We start from the raw sequence: 13801 nt of genomic DNA on the forward strand, positions 1-13801 counted from the left end.
CCTGTCCTTTTGTGTTAAACTTCTGGTCCAGCGTGAGGACTTCAACAAAAACTTCGGTCTCTTTGTTGTGGTTTTGTTTTTAGGACTGTGGGCTGTCCGCTAAGGTGAACTGATTCCCTAATCCTTGCATGTACTTCTGGCCTTGGTGAACCTGGGTGGCTCTGAAAGCGGACAGCAGTGTGCACAGTACCTTGGAGTCTTTAGTCACATCCCCTGTAATAGTACCCAGAGGGCAGTGCACTGAATGGAGATGCCATCTCCAGTTGTTCTGAGTTTGTGAATAAATATTTCTAACACAGCAAATGACGAGAACATTTAAGTTCCTTGATACTAGCTAGGTGGATGTATTAGTTTTCTCTGGCTGCGATAATAAATTACTACAAACCTGGTAGCTTCAAACAACAGAAATTAATTTTTTTGAAGTTCTGGAGGTCAGATGTCTGAAGTCAAGGTGTCAGTGGTGTGTATTCTCTCTTGGGGGCTTAGATGAGGAATCTGTTCTGTTTTCTTTCCTAGCTGCTGGTTGTTGCTGGCGTTCCTTGGCTTATGGACATACCCCTCCCCTCTCTGACTTTTCTCCCCTATGGTATTCTCCCTGTGTCTCTGGGCGTGAAGTTCCCTCTTCTTAGGACATTAGTCACTGAATTAGGGTCCACCCTAACCTAGTATGACATTAATTTGATTATATGCACAAAGACCCTGATTCCAAATAAGGCCACATTCTCAGGTTCTGGGTGGACTTGAATTTTGCGGGTGCAACTTTCAATCTTGTAGAGTGGGTTTTGAATGAATTTATTTTAGAGCGGTTTGTCCAATTGAGGACAGTTTTTGAACTTCCTGTTGAGGAAGCCAGGATGGCTGGTCTTCATTATCGTCTGTGAGAAAGTTTTGTTTCCCAGGCCTTCTTGCCTCCTCTGATGCAACTCACAGCATTAACAGGTGCATTTGGTCAAGTGTTCATGAGTCTAGTGACTAAGACCTTTATTTTAAAAATACATTTAATTGATGCACGTAACTCCCCCTTCCCCTTGCCCCCAGCTGTGTATGTTCTTTGTTTCAAAAGTTACTCTGATACAAACCTGTAGCAATCATGGTGTAATACACCCTTCCTAAGCAACCCCCACCCCCAAACTGTAAATGCATATTTAAGTTTCTGGGGAGTTTCTGTCGTGGCTCAGTGGTAACAAACCTGGCTAGGATCCATGAGGACTCGGGTTTGATCGCTCAGTGGGTTAAGGAGCCGATGTTGGCGTGAGCTGTGGTGTAGGTCTCAAATGTGGCTCAGATCTGGTGTTGCTGTGGCTGTGGTGTAGGCTGGCAACTACAGCTCCGATTCGACCCCTAACCTTGGAACTTCCATATGCCACGGGTGCATAAAAAGAAAAAAAATTCTGTTATTTTTGTTTGTATTTTTGAGTCTTTTATGTGGCTGTGAATCATAAATTCTTGTCTTAGTCCAACTTTGCAATTATTTATGATCTATTCACCATAATTTCCCTGCTCCTTGCAGGGAAAAAAAAGCGCCTACAACTAAAGTGAAAACATAACGGTTTCATGTCATCGTTACAGTATCAGATGTGAAAGCTGAAGCGCTTTGCTTTTTTTTTTTTTTCCTGTTGGCTTACTTTCCTTTGAAGAATGTTAACAAATGGTGATGCAGCCTCTCTCCTATCAGAACAAAATAGCAGTTCTTGTTGTGGTGCAGTGGAAATGAATCTGACTTGTTTCCATGAGGATGTGGGTTCAATCCCTGGCTTTGCTTGGTGGGTCAGGGTTCCGGTGTTGCTGTGAACTGTGGTGTAGGTTGAAGATGAGGCTCACATTCCGAGTTGCTGTGGCTGTGGTGTAGGCCGGCAGCTGCATCTCTCATTCGAACTCTAGCCTTGGGAACTTCCATATGCCACTGGTACGGCCCTAAAAAGCAAAAAATAAATAAATGAAAATGGTTAAGCACAGACTCTTTTTTTTTTTTTTTGCCATTTCTTGGGCCGGTCCTGCGGCACATGGAGTTTCCTAGGCCAGGGGTCGAATCAGAGCTGTAGCTGCCGGCCTATGTATGCCACAGCCACAGCAACATGGGATCCAAGCTGTAGCCCCCGGCCTATGCCACAGCCACAGCAACGTGGGATCCAAGCCGCATCTGCGACCTACACCACAGGTCACAGCAACGCTGCATCTTTAACCCACTGATCGAGGCCAGGGATCGAACGCGCAACCCCATGCTTCCTAGTCGGATTCATTAACCACTGAGCCATGATGGGAACTCCCTTAAGCACAGATTCTTTAGTCAACCAGAACTTGTTAATTTTGTTGTTGAAGCTCTTGTCATTTGAAACCCTCAAGTGACGTTAATATGCCTGCAGATTCTTTTACACCTGTTCCTTTAAAAAGTGGGCCCTAATTGTGATCCTCTTGAATGTATGTTGGACTTAGGTGCTGGTTCTCTGGTGAATAGAATGTGGTGTGGAAGTTAGGCTCTTCACTTGTGAAGCACAGTCATGAGAGCGTTGTCGTATGTTCCATCTCATGGAAGTTTGACTCTGGGGGAAGCTGGCTGCTGTTAGGAGGACACTCAGGAGGTCCTAAGGAGAGGAACTGAGATCTCTCACACCAGTTTGCTAAGCATGTGAACAAGCCACACTGAAAGCAGATCCCTTAGCTATAGTCAAGTTTCGGGTGATGGCCGTCCCAAACAACCCTGAATTCCTGACCCGCCGAGGGCTTGGGGAGGTGTTAGTTACTTTAAGCTACTCAACTTTGAGGGTAATTTGTTGGACAGGAAAAGATAATTAATACAAACACCTTTCCCAAACCCGCTTTCAGTGGTCCTGAGCACTTACGCAGCACTGACCTAAGTGCTCTGAATTTTAATGGCATATAAGATGCAGAGTAAGTAGGATTTTTCTTGAGCCCCATAGCAGATTGACTAATGAAGTCGAGTTAGGATTCTTTGCATTTCAAGTCTGTTGCTTATCCACTGGAACACTTAATTGCTCAAGGATGTATAAGATTTTTTTGTTCTGAGTCAGTGTGGGCTACTTTCGTCTGGTACAGGCTGGTACTTTTTTCATAAAGGGCCAAGTAGTATGTGTTTTAGACCTTATTTGCCATACTAGCGCTCTTGACACTATTGAGTTTTGCAGTTGCGTTGAGAAAGCAGCTGTAGAGAATATATAAACAAATGGGCATGTCTTTGTTCTATAAAAGTTACTTTAAAAACAAAGAGTTGGCTGGATTTGACCATGGGTTGACCTCTGATCTCAGTTTTCCCAGACTGTTAAAGGTATGAGCTTACTGTTTTCAAATAAATGTTGATTTAGGTATTGATAATACTTTTGAGCCAAAAATTAGGCCTTCTGTGTCTTTGAGTTAGTGTCAGCCCTGTGCTTTCTGTGCAGTCGTAATTAATAACCAGAAACTTGCATGTGTATAGTTTTTCAGCATAACTTAATATTCTTTTTGAATTTGCCCCTGATTACATGAATAATAAACATTTATGAGTACACGAAAGCCTTATCATAACACTCTCAGTGGGTAAAACATTCACATACATAAATGCAGGGTCACTTTACCTCAAAACAAGGTGACTCTCCTATAGTAGATGGGAGCCACTTATCAACTGCATGGTATCCAAATCCCTGCGTTGTAGGGGTTTCATTGTATTGTTAATCAGCCCAAACTAGTTGTGACCTACCTTTTACCTGGGCAGTTAACAGGTGCTTTTTTTTCTTTTTGCGACCCTGCCCACCACCACATTCCCTACCCTGATTGGGTCATTCTTACCTGACACTTCTTCTTCCTAGCTCTTATCACAGTGGTCAATAATTGGTTGTCTTCCCCTTGCTCGGCTTCAGCAGGGTACGCTCTCTGCACTGTCGTGGTGCCTGGTCCGTGACAGCCGCTGATGTGCTGGAGGAAGATGATTCCCTACGTTCTCTAAGGTGTTTGTGAGAAAAGGCTCATCTCAGACATTACTGCTTCTCCTTCCCGGTGTCAGATGTAACCGGTGTCAGATGTAACCACAGGGGTATCAGTGGTGAATCTCACCCTTAAAAGAAAATTGAGATATAATTCACTTAACGTGGAATTTACGCTTTTAGGGTATATATAAATTAGTGATTTTTAGTATAATCACAGAGTTGTGCAGCTGTCACCATTATTTAATTCCAGAACGTTTTTATCACCCCCAAAAGAAATCTCGTCTCCATTAGCAGTCATTCTTTATACATATGTATTTTAACAATACCTGGAAAAGAGTATCTGAATGTATTTCATGAATCCTGAATAGGGCTCTGATGAGAAAAAGCGGGTGCTTAGTTGGTGAGGGGACATCCAAGGGCCAGAGATGGAAAGGCCTAAATGAAACTGGTTTGAGAAGCGGAGACCTTAGGAGAGGAGCACCGGTGATGGTAAATCGGAAGTGGAATGATGAGGAATAGGCTCTCCCAGAAGAGGGTTTTTTAATCCGGAAATGACAATTCACGGATCTCAAAGGCCAAGACCAGAGACTCGGCTGCTGCCTGAGTAACTTCTTCACTGCAGCTCATGGGCATTTCCGGGTGGACGAGGGCGGAGAAGGCCCCCAGAATCTGAGGCGCGCCTCTCTCTGTTCCTCCACGGCTTCCGACGAGCCTCTGCCAAGTGATGGGGCCAGCGTTGGCTGAGCTGGGCCGGAGTGGACTTCCTGCGGAGAAGCTTGTGTTAGAGAGCAGAGCTGGGGAAGGGCCAGGTGGCCGTGTGGTTTCTGGTGAAGGGAAACTGGCTTCTAGCAGACAGGAGCTGTTTTTCCTGTTTGTCTCAGAGCTTATAATCAGGACACTTGGACACAACAGTAAACTAGTAGTAGTGTGAGTGAGTGGCATGCAAGGAATAGACTGGGGTAGGTGGGTACGCACTGGGTTAGAAAAGCTTCCTGAAGGTGCACTGGGTCTTGAAAGGTGAAAGAAGGAAGAAGTTGTTTAGGGAAGAAAGCCAGCAGACCAAGCAGGATGTGCTTGGGGAACAGCGAGGGCCCTGTCTGGAGAGGAGGGGTCGGGGGGAGGAGAGGTTGGACAGGAAAGAGCTGGGAGCTAGATTTTAGAGGAGGCTTGGCGCGCCAGGTCAGGAAGGCAGCACTGTCGGGGGATGATGCAGAATTAGAGCGTTCTTTTCTGTGGCTGGAGTAGGTCTCCCAGGCTCAGGCAGGTTTCCATGTACTTGAATCTATCTAGTGACACAGCACTTGCTACCTCTGGAAGCAGCTTTTTCCAACATTGCTTTCTGTTTATTTTTAAACATTTTTTCTTCTTAAATTAAACTGAAATATGTCTCCTTAACTTTATTTCTGTTTTAAAAAGTTCTTCCATCTGGGCAACACAGGATATGAAAAACGTGGTGTTTGGGGAGATTCGTTTCTCAGGTGTGTGCAGGAAGCATTAAAGGGGTTGGGAGGGCCTGGCGGCCCAACCAGCAGTCCAGAGAAGGTCCAGGTGGGAGGCAGTGAGAGGGCACGGTGATGCCGGGGCTGCTGCAGTGGACGGTGGAAAGGGAGGAGCACTGGTCGGTGGGTGCGCAGGTTTGCTGCCCGCGTGGCCTGTGTAAATGGCTGGTCTTCCTTATAGATAAGACCGAGAAACCGGGTGTGGGCAAAGTTGTAATACTTTGTTTGCTCAGAGTTGAGTCACTGAGGGTCTATATTGAGACAGTGTGTGGTACAGAAAATTCCAGGTGCATTACCTATAATTAGCATATTCTTCTCAGCTTAGAGCCATTTCGAGATTCTGCTGTGCAGTTTTCTGTCAAGTTAAAAAAAATTTCCATTACAGTATGTGCTTCAGTGTTTATTTACACTAATAAAAGTCAACAAGTTATTTTATTTTTCTTAACGTTTTATTTTGATTCACAAGGAGTTGCCAAGATAGTACAAAGCCATCCAGTGTGCCTGTCACCCGGGTTCCCCGAGTGGTTCCGTTTGTGTAACTGGAGTACAACGTGAACACCAGGAGTGGCCATGGGCGCAGTAATTCTCTGGTTTTCTCACCACGAAGCCGTCCCATCACCACGAAGCCGTCCCTCATGCCACCCATTGGGGTCATACCCATGTTGCTTACTTTGCCCACCATCCCCAACCCTCAGCAGCGAATCTCTCCACCTCTCATGCCATTTCACGAATAGTGTATAAATGGAATCATACAGCTATGATGACGACCTTTTGAAATTGGATTTTTTTTCTTTCACACAACATGATGCCCTTGAGAGCCATCAAGTTGGTGTGTGTATCAAGAATTCCTAATTTTTTTTGTTTTTTTTTTTTTTTTTTTGGTCTTTCTGCCATTTCTTGGGCTACTCCCTCGGCATATGGAGGTTCCCAGGCTAGGGGTCCAATCGGAGCTGTAGCCGCCGGTCTACGCCAGAGCCATATCAACACAGGATCCAAGCCACATCTGCAGCCTACACCACAGCTCACGGCAACACGGGATCCTTAACCCACTGAGCAAGGGCAGGGACCGAACCCGCAACCTCATGGTTCCTAGTCAGATTCGTTAACCACTGTGCCATGACGAGAACTCCCAAGAGTTCCTAATTTTTAATTGCTGGGTAATAGTCCATGAGTACTCTGTGGTGTGGATGTAGCTTATCTTTTCATCCATTTAATAGGTTTTTTGCATACAAAGTTTTTTGGTGGTTTTTTTTTTTTTGGATGCACCTGTGTCATATGAAAGTTCTGGGGCCAGGGATGGAATCTGAGCCACAGCCACAACCCATATTGCAGCTGTGGCAATGCTGGATCCTCAGTCCACTGTGCCTGGCTGGGGACAAAGACAATGCCACATCTTAACCCACTGCACTGCAGTGGGAACTTTGAGTTTCTTTTCTTTTCTTTTTTTTTTTTTTAATTTACAGTTTGGCATTTAACTTTCAGACTCATTTTGGGTTATATTTTGTATAACACGAGCTTTAGGTCAAGTTCTTGTTTTTCCTTATGGACATCCAGTTGTTCCAGGATCATTTGTTGAAAAGAATGTCTTTCCTTCATTGAATTGCCTTTGCACCCTTGTTAAAAAATTCCCGTCATGGCACAGCAGAAACTAATCTGACTAGCATCCTTGAAGATGCAGGTTCTATCCCCTTGATCAGTGGGTTAAGGATCTGGCATTGCTGTGAGCTGTGGGGTAGGCCAGCAGCTACAACTCCGATTCAGTCCCTAGCCTGGGAACCTCCATGTGCCTAGGGTGTGGCCCTAAAAAGCAAAAAAAAAAAATCAGTACATGTGTGGGTTTATTTCTGGTTTGCTATTTCATTCCATTATATATGTGTCCATCCTTCTGACAATACCCCACACAGTCTCTATTGCTGTAGCTGTGAGTCTCTACCAGTTATGAGTAGAGTGATTCCTCCCACTATATCTGTTTTCTGAATTGTCTTAGCTACTCTAAATCCTTGTGTTTCCATATAAATTTCAGATAACCTTGTGTATATCTACAAAAAAATCTAGGATTTTAATAGGAATTATATTACACTTGTAATCAATTTGGGGACGTTGGACATTTTTATTGTTTTGAGTCTTCTCTGAACAAGGTAATGTTTCCATCTATTTAGATCTTTTAAAAATTTCTTTCGTCAGTGTTTAGTACCATATCTATATATTTCCTCTAAACTTTTTCTTATTTACATTAATTAATTAATTAATACACTTTGTCTTTTCAGGGCTGCACCTGTGGTATATGGAGTTTCCCAGGCTAGGGGTCACACCACAGCTCATGGCAACGCCGGACCCTTAACCCACTCAGCAAGGCCACGGGTCCAACCCGCATCCTCATGGGTGCTAGTTGGGTTCGTTAACCACTGAAATACGACGGAAACTCCTATTTTTTGAATTATTATAAATAGTATTTTATGTTTATCTAGTTTTGTATTTCTTTTCAAGCCCTTGACTACCTGCATATGTATTTTACCCTAGTTTTATTTAACACTAGTTACAGGCATTTTTTTTTAATGATTTAGTATAACTTTGGAGTTTATAGGTTTTTTTTTTTGGTCTTTTTGCTTTTTCTTGGGCCGCTCCTGCGGCATATGGAGGTTCCCAGGCTAGGCGTCGAATCAGAGCTGTAGCTGCCGGCCTATGCCAGAGCCACAGCAGCACAGGATCCGAGCCGCGTCTGCGACCTACACCACAGCTCACGGCAACGCCGGATCCTTAACCCACTGAGGAAGGGCAGGGATTGAACCTGCAACCTCATGGTTCCCAGTCAGATTCATTAACCATTGCGCCACCACGGGAACTCCTGGAGTTTATAATTTTTAAAAATAAATACTTTCTGTTGCATCATTTTCCTTTTATTGGACTTAGAGGTTATTTTTATGTTTTTGATACATATAATGTTGTAATGAGTGAACACCATGTACATATAATGTTTTCCCTTAAAAAATTGGTATCTTTAAGATGTATTCCCTGGAGTAGGACTATAGGGGCACAGATGTTTAAAAAAAATAGAGTATAATTTATATACAGCAAAGTAGACAAATAGGTATGCAGTTTGAAGATTATTATTTTTTTTTTTTTTGGCTTTTTGCCTTTTCTTGAGCCGTTCCTTCTGTGGCCCAATGGTAACAAACCCGACTAGTATCCATGAGGATTTGGGTTTGATCCCTGGCCCTGCTCACTGAGTTAAAGGATCTGGTGTTGCCGTAGCTGTGGTGTAGGTCGCAGATGTGGCTCAGATTCCATGTTGCTGTGGCATAGGTCAGCAGCTGCAGCTTCAATTCAACCCCTAGCCTGGGAACTTGCATATGCAGCACCTGTGGCCCTAAAAAGCAAAAAAAGAAAGAAAAAAATTGCCTCCCTAAATTGTTCTCCGTTTGGAGTTTGCTAATGTTCATAACCTCACCAATTACAAGTTACAGAAGTTCAACTCAAACTTAACTAAAAAGGGAGTTTGTGGGTCTTTGTAATTGAGGATTCCAGGAGTAGGTCCTGGGTTCAAACATGGCTGGATGTGACCGAGTGAAAGGACTTACTTTTTTTTTTTTTTTGAGTTTTCTTTTTTTTTTTAATTGTTTCTTAGGAAAGGACTTTCTTCATGCTTGCCTGCACATATTTGTTTACCTCTGTTTTCACATGTGCATATTGGACAAAATGCCCATTTCTAGTTTGAGGTGTTTCACTTTAGTGTTTATATCTTAGTCATAGAGGGGACTGATGGTTCTGCCCTGAACCAGTTTCTGTTAGCAGAGGAGATTGATTAGCCAGTGTGTATCATATGTTCACCTCAGAACACAAGGAAGGGAGAGTGTTTGCCAAAGGAACAGCGGTGTAATAAAATGATGTTTAATGGAAGCAGATTATCCTTGATAGTTGAAAACCTGGAAAGTCCATTAAAATGTTTTGCTATCTTCATGTTTGTGTATGTGTTAAAAATGTGCTTTGTTTGGAGGTAATTGATGTTGACCATTTCTTCATGTTTGTGTAGGAGTGTGTCTGAAACATGATGGTGCTTGGCAGAGCCCCTAGGCTATCTGTAAACATTCATGCTCCTTTGTTGATTTGTTGAAACTCTTTTTTTTCTTATTGATTGGAATTCTACCAGGTTTTCAAAAATTGAGACTTTGCTTATTGGACCAGAGAGGCTAATCTTTTAGATTTCTGATCGCTAATCTAGTGATATTGCAGAAGCAGCATTAACTTGGCGTTGAGAATCAAGACCTGATTGCATGTGTCTGTAATGACTTTAACGGTGGTGTAAGACTGATGGCACTCCTGGAAAAGGTGCTTGAGTTCTGTTGAATAGAGCAGAGATTGCAGGAAAAGCCATTGACTTTTACTACCTCCGAGACCATCTGGTTTGATTTTTGTTCCTTGACTGCCATAGCGCTGACCATACTCCGTCACCTTTCATGTCTGTGCTGTTATTCACGTGGTGGACAGCATGAAAACTTCTGGATAATTCACTGAGGCCTCTTGTCACCATGGATCAAAACGTGTAATAGTAACACATACATCCCCCTTCTTCCCAAGTGGATAGAAGGTGAAAATAGAATAAATTCTTTTGCTTAATATCCTTGTCTTAGAAATAGAAAGCAAAACTTTAACTTTTGCCTTGTAATTTCTCACTTTTCCTGTCTATTTGTGTTAGGCAGTATCTTAAGATTTCTTTGGAGGCTTTTCTTTTCAAGTTCTGGCTTTGGGGTCACTATTCCATTTCAGGTAAACTTTGATTATAGTACAAGCCTGTTGTCACTGAGTAGAAATAGGACTTGAGGTTACTCAGAGCAGTCAGAGTTGTTCAGTACTAATCCTCAAAGAACCATCTTTTTCTGTAGAAAGTGTCATCACTTTTAGAGTAAGAAAACTGTATTATTGGTCTTTGAAAATAGTAGAGTTTAAACTATTAAGTTTGCCAGCATCTGTGTGATCTTGATCGGTGAGCAGATTCTTTAATAGACTTGTACAGATGTCTTCTCAGCTTTTTTTTTTTTTGGGGGGGCCACGCATGTGACATACAGAAGTTCCCGGGGGCCAGGGCTTGAACCCATGCCACAGCACTGACAACTTGGATCCTTAAGCCACTGCTCCACAAGGGAACTTCCTCGCCTCAGCTCTTTTAAATCTTTAAAGTACAGAATTACCTAGTCAGATAAAACTGATGGTCTTTTAGAAACATTGTCGTGAAGATGGGGTAGGCACTGGTGTTCTCTGCTCACTGCTCAGCAGGTTAAGGATCCCGTTGTCACTGCTGTGGCTCTGTTCACAGTCATGGAGCGGGTTTGAGCCCTCGCCTGAGAACTTCTACATGCTTGCGGACACGGCCTAGAATAGAAGAGAATAGAAAAACCCCAGGACCATCTTTCATAAAATAAAATAAATACACCTGGACTAGCCCTCTTGAAGAAGGGATAGGCAGTGAGTGTTTTGAATTGATATTAATTAAGAGAATTCTTTTATTTATCTTAGTAATTGTGTAGTGAGATTAAGAACATAGATGCCTTCTCACTTGTCAACAGTTTGATTTGTATATAGGTAGAAAATAAAACAAATGGAGAGGTGTATGCACACAGACACACACACACACGTGTGTGTGTGTGTGTGTGTGTGTGTATTTCAGTGTGAATCTTGGCAAGGCTTTTGTTGTGCTTTTTTTTTTTTTTTTTTGTCTTTTCCAAGGACACAACCACGAGGCACATGAGGTTCCCAGGCTAGGAGTCAAATTGGAGCTGTTGCTGCCGGCCTACGCCAGAGCCACAGCAACGCCAGATCCGAGCCGCGTCTGCAACTTACACCACAGCTTATGGCAATGCCGGATTCCTAACCCACTGAGCGAGGCCAGGGATTGAACCTGAAACCTCATGGTTCCTAGTCGGATTTGTTTCCGCTGCGCCACGCCGGGAACTCCTTGGCAAGGCAGTTTTAAGGAAGGTAATGATGTATTTTATTCTGACCAAAGAATATTGAGCACAAGCTGTCAGGTTCTTGAGGCATAATTTTCTCCCTGGCAGTCAGATTGAAGGAGGTGAAAATTGGTCTCCTGTCCAGTGCAGATGTTGGCAGTCTCAGACTGATGTTCCCACATGTGATACGGGCAGCCTGCAAGGTAGATGTTAAAAGGCAGATGTGATCGAACAAAGCAGCTGTCAGTGACTGTTTTGAGTAGGATTTGAGAGATGGACAGGAGACAGTGGAGTCTGCATTTGCTAATAAGTTCATGATGTGAAGACTTGAAACATAGCTTTGAGGAGCTTTGTGTGGGTGTGTGAGAGAGACTGCATTTTAATTTGTCTGGTTTTGTTAGTGTGGTTTTGTTCAAGCTCGAATCATGAGCTTGGTCTTATATATGGGATCTTTAATTTTTCACTGGAGAAAAATGACAAATATTCTTATCCTGAAATACTGAGTATGGGTTTCAAAAAGTCTTTTTTTTCTTTTCTTTTTTCTTTTTTTTTTTTTTTTTGCTTTTTAGGGTTGCACCTGCGGCATATGGAGGTTCCGAGGCTGGGGGTCTAATTGGAGCTATAGCTGCAGGCCTACACCACAGCCACAGCAACTCGGGATCTGAGCCGTGTCTGTGACCTTCACCACAGCTCACAACAACACCGGATCCTTAACCCACTGAACGAGTACAGGGATTGAACCTGCATCCTCATGGATCCTAGTTGGGTTTAGTAACTGCTGAGACATGACAGGAACTCCTCAAAAAGTCTTTATGATGTTATGGAAGAGCAATAGCAGAGAATCATTTAACATTTTGAAAAAGATTAGTATAATCACTTTCTTCACTAAACCTAAATCAGCTGATTTTTCTCATATGGTTGCTTTAAGTTCTGACTACTCATTGGTTATCCTGCTTTTCCCCCTGCTGTCTTGGTAGCTTTTTTTTCATGCTGTTTCCACCTCTTATTTTTGTGGCTGTCTCTTTTCATGTGATCCTGTGATGGCTGTATCTGTTGTTAGAAGTGCTCCCACTCCAATTCCTACCCTTCGTGTGTTCCTGAGGACTGTGATTAATTTAAAATAGGACCCCTATTCCTCCACTCTCGCTATTTAATCAGTTTTCTCTTGCTCTTCATTTAACTTAAGCAGGAAAAGCAAAATAAAAAAAATTTTAAAATTGTTAATTGGTTGTCATCCAGGTGTTTTATGTCTTAAAATTGTCAGTCCGACTTAAACTGTAAGTCTGTAGGATGGATGCTGTATTTTCTTTGACTTGGGATGTGTCAGGGATGCTCTCTGCTCCTGGATCCCTACCCATGTGTGAGCATATGCTACTTTGCAGAGACTTGGAAGTGAGGGAAAGAGAATGAATTTATTAAATTCTCATGTTCCCTGTCATTTTGAAATTGCTCCTCTTTTTTTTTTTTTAAGTCTATCTTGTTAAACTCGCAAAAATAGTAACGTTAACCAGGATACTAAGTTAACAGTGGGTAATATTAAGTTATGGTGGGAAATATTACCTCCTTAATATATTTATATGGTGTAAGGTACAGAGGAAGTTATTTTAGGTATTGAATTTTTGACTTTGGCATGACTTCAACCATGATGTAGAACTGTGGTTTCTACTAGTTAATTTCTTAAGAAAGTGATTCCAAGTTGAAATGCATGTTACGCATTTATTTGAATGTGTAATCAGGAAGTAAGTGCCTCTCTTTGGAGTGCTTTTGAATAGCAGCAGGGCACACTTGAATTAGTAAGGAAAATGAGAACATGAATATGTGTGGTACTCTATTTTAATTAAAAAAAATCCATTCTGTCTACCAGAAAAAGTAGACATTGCAAAGCTCCTTTTCTTACCCACAGGGGAAGAGTTTAGTTTGAGAGTTTTTCTAGGTGCTCTCAGAGCTGATTCCGATGGGCTTGCATAGTGTTTAAATAACATATTAAATGGTTTTTTTTTTTTTAAACTGGATTGATTTTCAAACAATAAACAGTTTTGTGTATTAAAAATGGCACCCCAGGAAAATTTTCTTAAAGCCTCTGTCAGGAATTGCATGAATCATTGTCAGTTCTTTATAATTATGGAGGTATCATCTAGGAGTCTGTGGTTTTTGCCCCATATCCTCCATTGATGAATGGAAGGGTGGAGCAGATTAAATGGTTTATTCAGGTTCATCTGCTGTCACAGGACTTGCGATTTATGCCAGACATATTCCACCATTTGGTTTCTTCCCATAAGAACTATATTATAAAACCTGTTATTCTTTGCAACTATATTGCCAGCTTGTCTCATTGACAAGTGTGGAAGATGTCTTGTTTTATTACCAGATCATGGAAAATGAATTTTAAGGTTTTAGGAGGTGGAGGGAAGGGATTGGAACAGGTTGGGAAATGCAT

The 13801-nt window shown here is 42.3% G+C and overlaps 1 protein-coding gene across 1 annotated transcript in view; it reads left to right on the forward strand.

Annotated features, from left to right (window-relative positions):
* The window catches only part of CTNNA1 (catenin alpha 1), a 187816-nt gene that overhangs the window by 39637 nt on the left and 134378 nt on the right, over positions 1-13801 (forward strand). The window lies entirely within an intron of this gene.

The sequence above is a fragment of the Phacochoerus africanus genome, chromosome 4 (assembly GCF_016906955.1).
Source record: "Phacochoerus africanus isolate WHEZ1 chromosome 4, ROS_Pafr_v1, whole genome shotgun sequence".
NCBI classification, from domain to species: Eukaryota; Metazoa; Chordata; class Mammalia; order Artiodactyla; family Suidae; genus Phacochoerus; species Phacochoerus africanus.